Consider the following 10526-nt stretch of genomic DNA (forward strand, 5'->3'; position numbering starts at 1 on the left):
TAATGATGCAAAGAAATATATCCATATTTACTCTTTGCTTGTAGAGCTACCTGTGGTGATCCTGTCACTGATCACAGAAGCTGCCTTTCCATGGCTTGGGTTCTAAACAGATAATTTTACGTGTTTGAACAATCTTAATGACTCATATCCTTCCTTTCATCCTTCTGTTGCAATTCATCACTTTCTCTTCTTCAGTTCCCACTTTTATGTACACTGTCGATGTGATGGAGAGTAAAAGGTCCCTCTGTTCCCTGATAAAGCACCTGGTCCCAGCAGACACCTGCACCCAATTATCTCTCAGGGCATGACTTTCACCAATACAGAAACCACTCTGAATTTTCTGTGAATGTCCTATATTTCTTTGGACCAGTACAAATGAATGAGTCAATATTTATTTTTTTAAAAAAGAGAGAGATAAAGGAAGAGGATATCTGCAGAGTGATGTAAATTTTTAAGTGATTTTGAAGGGACAGTCATGAATGTTGATAGAGTATATGAAAACTGTAAACACTGGCATCTACTTTGTCAGTATCTCAATATTCCTATGGAACTGGTTGTTAGCTTTCTGTTATACATTCAAAAAGTAAAAGAAAAAACTCAAGATCCCTGCAGAATTTTAAAGGGAAAAATACCTACAAGCAATAAAATAATAAATTAGACAATAGCAATATGTTAGAAAAGTTAGGGGAAATGTTTAAATAAGAAAAAGGCAGTAATAGTCTTCTAGATAATTCTGCATAAACAGCAGCGTTCTCCAGGAATCCAGGAATAAAGTAGTTTTGCCCAGCACAAAGCTATATATGAATGAATGTCAAAATTAAAATATTTATGAGGTCTGCGTTTCTCCAGGCCAGAGCAATCTAATAAAGGGTATTGCCCCTTTCTGGGCCTCATTCGTACTGTAGGACTTCCAGACTCCTGAAAAGTATAACCTGTGATTAGATTTGGGAGTCACCAGGACCTCTCAGTTATCAGGTAGCATCTTCTGCACCTCCTCTTTTTATTTTTTTTCAACGTTTTTATTTTATTTTTGGGACAGAGAGAGATAGAGCATGAACGGGGGAGGGGCAGAGAGAGAGGGAGACACAGAATCGGAAACAGGCTCCAGGCTCCGAGCCATCAGCCCAGAGCCTGACGCGGGGCTCGAACTCACGGACCGCGAGATCGTGACCTGGCTGAAGTCGGATGCTTAACCGACTGTGCCACCCAGGCGCCCCTGCACCTCCTCTTTTACCGAGGTTATTGACCGGACATGCCAACCACTAAATTGCACGAAGGTCACGTGGCACTGCCATGCTGCTAGGGACACTGGTAAGATGGTTTGGTGTGCCCAGCCACCAGCACCATCATTGCTGTGGGAGATCCTGTGTTGCATCGTCACTGTCCACTATTGCAGCGGCAGAACTATCCTGGAGAATGACTGGGGTGCTGTGTCTGCCTCTGGCTATTGTTGAAACCTACTGGCTGTGGACTCCAATAAAGTTAGGACACAGAAACCTTGAGGCCTGGGCCACTGAAAGGGTAGAGACCCCAATATGCTAGCGCTTCCTATATTCTTTCCATCTTTTAACAAACGAATAAAATGTTGTACCCTGAGCTAAATGGGAAAAGAACTCTTTCTCTTTTACTGAAGATGCCAAGCTCAAAGCAGTTCCCAATGTCTCAGGGGCTATCTTGTGAAACTATTGCTTTCATTTTTGACCTAGCATCCTTTTCTCTTCCTTAAACTTAGACCATAGATCTACAAGGAAATAACTGTAGGACAAATTCTTGTGATAGACATTGTGCTCTTTTCATTAAAAAAAAAAAAAAATTCTACTCTTCTCTGAAAACTGGGACATTTTATGGGAACGTAATTCTGCCTCTTTTCCTCCCTTGAGATGAAACTTGCCCAGGAGACTTCATCATCTCTCATACAAATAAAATCTCAGTGGATCTGCTCTACCACTTAGACTTTCGGACATGCTGGGAATGGACAGTTGAAATTCAAAGTGGGCAACTGCATTCTGCACTACAAGCAAAATACAGTGGTTTCAATGACTCCCAGTATGTCTCTCAGTAAAGAACAAATAGCCATGGGGCGCCTGGATGGCTTAGTTGGTTAAGTGTCTGACTCTTGATTTTTGGCTCAGGACACGATCTCATAATTCATGAGTTTGGGCCCCACATCAGGCTCTGTCATGACAGCGCGAAGCCTCCTTGGGATTCTCTATCTCTGCCCCTTTCCTGCTCGTGCTCTCTCTCTATGAAAATAAATAAATAAATAAAAACTTAAATTAAGAAAATAAGAATAAATTTCCATAAAGCAGAACTTAATTGAAACTAGTGTTTGGTCAAATTCAGATGAACTGAGAAAATAGTTTTATCAACCTATTTAGATGGACTCATTACTTATTTCATTCTTTTTATGTGAATTTGACTGTCATTTTGGCAATCAGTAGACATGTTCTTAAAGACAGGTCAGTAGAAACCAAAATAAAGGCCAAATGTTTATCTATAATATAATAATTTTTAAGCAAATATATGGCATGACATAAGATAACCTAAAGTGTTGATGAAAAAAAAAAACGTTGAATAGACAGAAAAGTTAAAAATACTCTTTGCATAAAGCCTTTCTGTATCACATACCTCCCATTTTGTCCATCCAGATCTAATCTCCACCCCTCTCCCCTGTATCTCTTCCCAGGGAGTCATACTGTATGGACTACATCAGTGAGCTCCCTTGCCTATTGGGCTTCTGGTTGAGTTTGGCCAATAGGGAGCCCCCTCAAAAGAGCAGAAGGAAAACAAAGAATAGGATAGGGTATTTACTTGGGTTGTTTATTTGGGCTGTGCCTCTTACAAAGAAGTCTTGATTCTCATGGGATTCACTCATCAAGCAGCTGTTTCTGCCAACTCTTTCCTCTGCCCCATTCAGACCCAGGGCTGGTAACACTCCACACTGATACTAGCCTGGGTATACTGTGCAACCACTTGCAATTTCCCTATACTCTACCCACACATGTCATTAAAGGCTCTTCCAATTACCCAGTTTGAGTGTGCCATTTGTTTCTTGTCCTGATTGAAACATGCATTCTTTTTTTTAAATTTTTTTAATGTTTTTATTTATTTTTGAGACAGAGAGAGACAGAGTATGACAGAGAGATTGGGAGAATCCGAAGCAGGCTCCAGGCTCTGAGCTGTCAGCACAGAGCCTGACGCGGGGCTTGAACTCACGGAGTGTGAGATCGTGACCCGAGCTGAAGTCGGACGCTTAACCGACTGAGCCACCTAGGTGCCCGAAACATGCATTCTTAAGAACATGTATCTGAATATGAATCATGTAATATATTAAAATAGACCAGAGGTCTCTTCTCGACTGCTCTGGGTTTTGTTACCTATTTATTTGAGAAAGCAAGCAGGACACCTGAATTCTAGTCCCAGCTCTACCACTAACCAGCTTCAGGACCATGAAGAATTCTCCAGAACCACTGTTTTCTTGAAAACAAAATAAAGGTGTTAGATTAAATGACCTCTAAGATCATTTCTAGTTCTGTGATCCTAGGAGGAACTAACAAATTTCTTCTGGCACCTTCCAAGAATGAACAAGCCAATAAAAATAATTGCATAGACTCATAAGGATATTTTCATGTAACATCCCTATTTCTTAAGTGAGGAAATCGACACAGAATAGACAGACTTTTTCAAAGTCACTGGTGATAAGCAAACTTCTTAGTGGCCATCATCAGGACCTCAAAGTCATTGCTTTTATCCACTGCACTATGCCACTTCTCTCCACACTTGTTGGTTCAGCGTGTTATTGCCACACCCTTTCCTGTGCTTTGCACATACTGATGCCCCGTGTTTCTTATTTCCTGATCTCATTTGAAATACCAAATGATAATATTAGGGCTTCCCTAACAACCTGATCTGAGTAAGTCTCTAACGGCGCCTTACCATTGCTCTGCAGCACTATCTCCCGTGTGCTGCCTTCACAGCACTTATATCCAGATGTACTTATTGTTTACTTGTTTCTGTTCTGTCCCCTTTCTCCATTAGACTGTAAGTTCCCTGGAACCAGGAGCATGTCTGTTTAATGTATAACTCTATACCCAGCATCCAGTAAAATGTCTGGAAAAATATAGGCACTCAGTAAAAGTATCTGTTAAATTCATTATTGAATGTGTTTTCCAGAACTGCAAACTAGGGTATGGGATGTCGTTGCCCAAATGCTATAATAAGAGAACGTTTTTAAATTTAAGCCCACAGTTCTTAAATTTGAAGCGATCATCTCAAGACACTCTCTCCTTCCCTCTTTTCTCCTTTTCTCTACAGCCTTCCCTGATGGGAATGATTCAGAATGACGGGTGGTACCACCACCACCAAGAACCAGGGAGTCTTTGAAACAATGTGGTAGCATTTCAGGTGACACTATGTCTATGGAGATGCTACTGGCATTTAGTACACCACAGATGGCAATCACATAAAACAAAAAATCGTCCTGCCCCAAATGCCCCAGGGGTCAATATTTTCTCCAAGATCTTCCTCAGATACCTCCGAGTCAACCCAAAAGGTACAAATCCATGATTACGTGAAGTATCATTAATTTTTAATGTTTCAGATAGTTAATGACCCTAACACATGCCGTTAGCAATGTCAGCTGACTGGCTGGCCTGAGGAACAAAGGGAGTCGTAAACGTTCCACCTCTATTCTTTTTTTCGAACTTCAGAGACTGATGATTACACAGCAAGAATATCTCAAGTAGCGTATTGGCCTCTCTCACTGCAATTTTGCTTTGACTGCTACGTTTCACCCAAGTGATGGCCATACGTTGGTTGCTGCCTCCAAGAGACAGATGCAAATATCCATTGTTCGAGTCAGGATGTATTTTTACCTGCGAGCAACCTGCATTCTATTCAAAGCGGAGCTTCATTTTATTGTCGGGGAAGAGGCCAGTGATAAGTTGTGAGTGTACAAGTTGTTGGGAATATGAATAACTGACATTGAACATAAGTCCTTTTTATGGTCTCCATTCATTAGGGGAAAATCCAATCAGACAGCACTGTTTTCTTGTCATCAGGCTTGAAATATGGTTTGGAAATAAAAACATTGGCTTCTACTTGCCCTCAGCATGGATTTAAGTAAGTCAGGCCTTAAAACTATGAGATAGCGGTAAAATTAAAATAGTAGAGGTAATATTTCTACTGATATGAAGGGGAACAAAATAGAAAAGTCCATCAGGTTACCCAGAAGTAAGCCTGGTACATTTGTAGGCGTCCACTTTAAAATCACTTTTATCCACTTATTCATGCATTCGGGCATTTACTCAATCAACAGATTTTTATGGAGAACATATTTTGTGTCAGACACTAAAGGCTGGGTTGCTAGCAATGAAGAAAATGGGCACGGTCCCTTGACTCATAGAGATTACAGTAATCTCCGTGTTCTGTACCAGGAAAAAAAAAAACAACACAAAACACGAGTCACTACAAAATTAAGGTATTAAATTCAATTGTAGGAATTTATCAAATGCAACTGTCAGGTCGCATTATCCTAAGAGCAACCTTATAGGTCATTAAGATTGAACATGTTATCTCAGAGGCAGGAATGCTGACATCCTGGGAGGTGAAATGGCTTAGCTGAGTGTAATCAGAGGAAGCAGCCAGCCTGGGGCTCTTACCAGGTAAACACAGAGGAAGCAGAGAAGATCTTCATCCACACCTAAGGCTGACAGGACCACTAAAAGACAAAATACAACCGTGTGTGCACTTCAGCTAAAGTTAGGCTCATAGCTCATGTCATCTAAAGATTCTTGCCACTTGCTACAGCGTGGAGGGAACTAAGGTGTATTATGCTAAGCGAAATAAATCAATCAGAGAAAGATAAATATACAATTTCACTCATATGTGGAATTTAAGAAACAAAACAGATGAACATAGGGGAAGGGAAGCAAAAGTAAGATAAAAACAGAGAGGGAGGCAAACCGAAAGAGACTAAAATATAGAGAACAAACTGAGGGCTGCTGGAGGGGAGGGAAGTGGGAGGAAGGACTAAATGGGTGATGGGCACTAAGGAGGGCACTTGTTGCCATGAGCACTGGGTGTTATATGTAACTGATGAATCATTCAATTCAACTCCTGAAACCATTATTACACTGTATTAGTTAACTAGCTTGGATTTAAATAAAATTAAAAAATTAAAAAAAAATTGGTGTATCTGAAAAAAAAAACATCAGGGGGGCCGCAGAAGAACAATGGTCTTGGAAACCCAGGAGTTTTCCTTTTGTTTTGTTTTAATGTGACTTACTTAATGGTGACTGTTTTCATTTGGTTTTGTTTATTAAGCCTTTTGGTTATACAACTATGGTTCATTTGCTTCTTGGTTGTTTTAGCAAGGCTCAAGTATGTTACGGTTGGAAAAAGCCCTTTCTAGAAGCCAACGTGAAAAGAAAGGCTCCATAGTATATGATTCTACTATTGGACATTATGGGAAAGGCAAAACGATGGAGACAATAAAACAATCAGTAATTGCCAGAGTTTAGGAAGGATTATTAGGGCAGTGAAACTAATATATGTTACTCTAATGGTGGACCCATGTCCATTATACATTTGTCCAAACAAATGTTCGAGCCCCACATCAGGCTCTGTGCTGAGGGCACATGGAACCTGCTTGGGATTCTCTCTCTCCCTCTCTCTCTGCCCCTCCCCTGCTTGCGTTCTATCTCTCAAAATAAATAGATAAACATTTTTTTAAAAAGGATGTACTGGGAGAGGGAAGAGCAAAAGCTAAGAGGGAGGATTTCTGGTTCCCTGAAGTTTTGGGTGGTTTTTTTTGGGGGGGGGAGTTGTTTTTTACTTCTAAATGTCCCCTGCCTTATGCCTGGAGAATACTGTGGTCAAGTTCTACCCAGCCCTTCTTAGCTGGCTCAGAAAGGCACACCGAGAAATAAAAATTCACAGGATAAGATTAGGTCTCAAATATTCATTTTCATCTTAATTTACTTTTTTAAAGTAGGCTCCACACTGGGCGTGGGGGCTTGAGCTCACAACCCTGAGATCAAGACCTGAGGTGAGATCAAGAGTCGGATGCTCAACTGAATGAGCCGCCCAGGCTCCCCTCATTTTCATTTTTAAAAGCCCTTAGGTCTTCTCCCTGAAATATTCTACCACTACTATTTATTGTTTCCTGGACTGGAGAATCAGGTTCTATGTGTGGTTCTGTCTATAATTCTGAATGTGTATCATCTCTATGCTACCACACAAAAATAGACAGCTGATTTCATCCCTTTTACGGCTGGTGAATAGAGACGAGAAAGGTTGTGCCAATAACTAAAAGTATATGAGGACTGGTAAGTCCTGGGATCTTATGAATGTTCTTATGGAATGTTTTACTAGCTTTCTACCAGAACTGACATGCAGCATACGAACCTTTCACTTCCTAAAGGTATTGTACTTTGTGGTATATATTTAATATTCTTTGTGCATTCTTTTGGGCAGATATAAAGTAAAGATGGGAAATATTATTACCCTTCCCCTTTAAAATGAATTTAAGGAGTGTGTGCACATCTAAAGTAGAAATTTCTAGTTTATTGCTGTAACTTTTCAATACTTTCGACATTTCTAATGGTGAGTGATTTGGTGTGTGTATGCGTGTCTGATGCTCATTTAAGCATTCATAGCAGATGGATATGGAGGTAATGTTAAAATCTAGAGAACTCATCTTATGTTTATGAATATAAATTATTGTTCGTCCACAAATTAGTCAATTACTAAATAAAACGTACAAACCAACCAAATGTCTTCTATGTCAATTACCAGATTTAAATTGCTCACCTACCTAAAACATTCAAAGGAGAGATCTCCAATTGGAAAATAGCTACACTGTTTTCCATTGTAAGATCAGCATTTTCCTTGAGTCAAGAGTTCATAGCATTTCCCAGCTTTCTCCCAAAGCTATCCTCATAAGGTGAGTCAAAGGAAAAAAAGATAAATGTGGACATTTTCAAGAAATCTGCTATCTCTGCAATCAATTTTCCTTTTTCTGAAATAACCATGCCCCCTCCTAACTCACAGACAAAACATGATGATTTAGGGGTTGAATGATTATATTCCAACGAAGTAGTGCCATTTGATTTCTAACTGCTTAAATTTCACATTTTATATTTCCCAGTGGCTTCAATGCACGCACTGAATGTATGAGGGTACGCAATACCCTAAGATATAGCTATCTGATAAAAAATGGAATATTCTAATCTCCCTGAAAAGAGGGAAGGGGTAAGAAAGGAGTCTAAAAAGTTCTAAAATGCTCCCCAAATATGAAGACTGATGCTTCCAAATATATATATTTTAGAATACTTCAAACACTTGATAGGGTTATTGACTTTCCTCTTCAGCTCTGCTCATAGAAGATTCAGCCCCAACTACAGTTCCCTAAATAATTTTCATATGTCTGAAAATGGCAGAATATTTTCTTAAAAGACGGCCTAAACAAAATCATGAGGTTTCAGTTTGTTAGCGTAAGAGCTGCTTTCCTTTCTGACTCAGTTTATCCCCACTCGATGGTGCATCCTCCCCCTTCAGATGTCAGTGATTATGAGAGATGATAGGGGTTACTTTCTCTTTTCTATGACGTGAATTTTCCAGGGATCAGGCTAAAAGGGTAAGAGAGTTAATGCGTGGGGCCAGAGGAGGTGTGTGTGTGAGGTCGAGCGTGTTGCATGAATATGAATATGTGGGTGTGTGAAAGTGTGAATGCATGTAGGTGTATATGTTGGGGGTGGGGCATGAACATGCAATGAACACAGTAGACTTGGGAATCAGTCAGAGACAGATTTAAATCCCAGTCCCACTGCTTACAAGCTACAGGACCTCGTTGAGCTTACATAGTTTCTCTGAGCCAAGGTTTCCTCATCTATAAATGGTACACCATTTAGTGTGGGCTATTGCTTTGTCTAAGCTTCCAAGAACCATCTGTGAGGGTAAATTCTGTGTGTCAAATTGCCTAGGCTACAGTGCCTAGTTGTTTGGACGAATACTAGTCTAGATGTTGCTGTGAAGGTATTTGTGTATATGATTAACAATTGCAACCAATTGACTGAAATAGATTACCTTCCAAATTATGGGTGGTCATAAGAACAAAGACTGAGGTTTCTCCCAAGGAGGAGGAGATCATTGTGCCTCAAGACTGCAGCATAGAAACCTTGCCTGAGTTTTCAGCCTACCAGTCAGATTTTGGGTCTGCCAGTCCCCACAATTACACGAATTAATTCCTTAAAAATAAAATCTCTCTCTCTCTTTCTCTCTGAACACACACACACACACACACACACACACACACACACTCACTCACAACATGGTTCTGTTTTCTGGAGAGCCCTGACTAACATACTATGTCATGTTGTTGCCATGGAAATGAAAGAAGTCCAGTACAGGGCTAGAATGCTGCACATGTTTGATAAATTTTGGTCCCTTACCCCATTACTCCTTCTCCCCTGCCCCCAAAGTTACAGGAGATCCACTCATAAGGCAAATTCTGAAAGCAAACTGCCTTTGTCCTTTGGGCTTTGTAGGTAAGTTGGGAGGGGGCAAAAGGAATGAAAGTCGCACAGGATGAGCTCTCTCACAGGAGCTTCCTGGGACAAAAAAAAACCAAAAAAACAACTCCAGTGTGTAATTTGCTATCTTTCAGCCCTAGGCTGGGCCTTATTCCACCAGAGGAGAGGGCTCTAAGCCTGGCTGGCATCATTATCTTTTAAATGAGAGCTACTGGCCTGATTTCTGGAAACCATCTCACATCAAACCCAGACCCAAACTGTGTTTCACTTGGGCTCTGGCCTCTCAAAAGCAATTGAAGAAAAGGGATTCAAAAATAACTCCATGAGAAGAAGCACTATGAAGTGAAGGTGAGGCTTTTCTTTGTCACTGAATGTGATAAAAATAATGCAATACTTTAAATACCATCACCACTCCTTACCAGAATTTCCAAGGGAGAAACTTAAACCAAAATCAGCTCAACTACAGAGCTGACACTATTCTCGTAAGAATATTGATACAGTCTTTTGTCTCAATAACCAGACATATAATTTACTCTCATCTCTCTCTAGAGTCCCTGAAACCTTCTAATATGGGTTAACATGGTTTCACTTGGGAAGATGTTGAATTTTATGATCATGGCTTACGAAAACACAATCACAAACTTCAACAGTCAAATTAAACCAATTCATGATTTCAAAATTTTGGTGGCTTTCTTAACATATCGAAAAACCTATTTCCAAAGACATGTGTCTAGTTAAGATGTGGGGTTCGGGGACAACTCACGCCCTATTAGCATGTAAGTTGGGCAAATCTTCCTGAAGAGCAGCTTGATAACATACACCAAAATGCAAAATGTGCATATGTTTTGACTCTATATTTTCAATTTGAGGACACGATTTAAAAGAAGGAAGACAAATATGCACTTACTTAGCTATTGGCTGAAGATTATTTCCATATTTTAACTATGCTACAGCTGTTCTTATGCATCTTCGATTTATGCAACTGGCATTAAG

The sequence above is a fragment of the Herpailurus yagouaroundi genome, unplaced genomic scaffold (assembly GCF_014898765.1).
Source record: "Herpailurus yagouaroundi ecotype Mexico unplaced genomic scaffold, PumYag 162, whole genome shotgun sequence".
Taxonomy (NCBI): domain Eukaryota; kingdom Metazoa; phylum Chordata; class Mammalia; order Carnivora; family Felidae; genus Herpailurus; species Herpailurus yagouaroundi.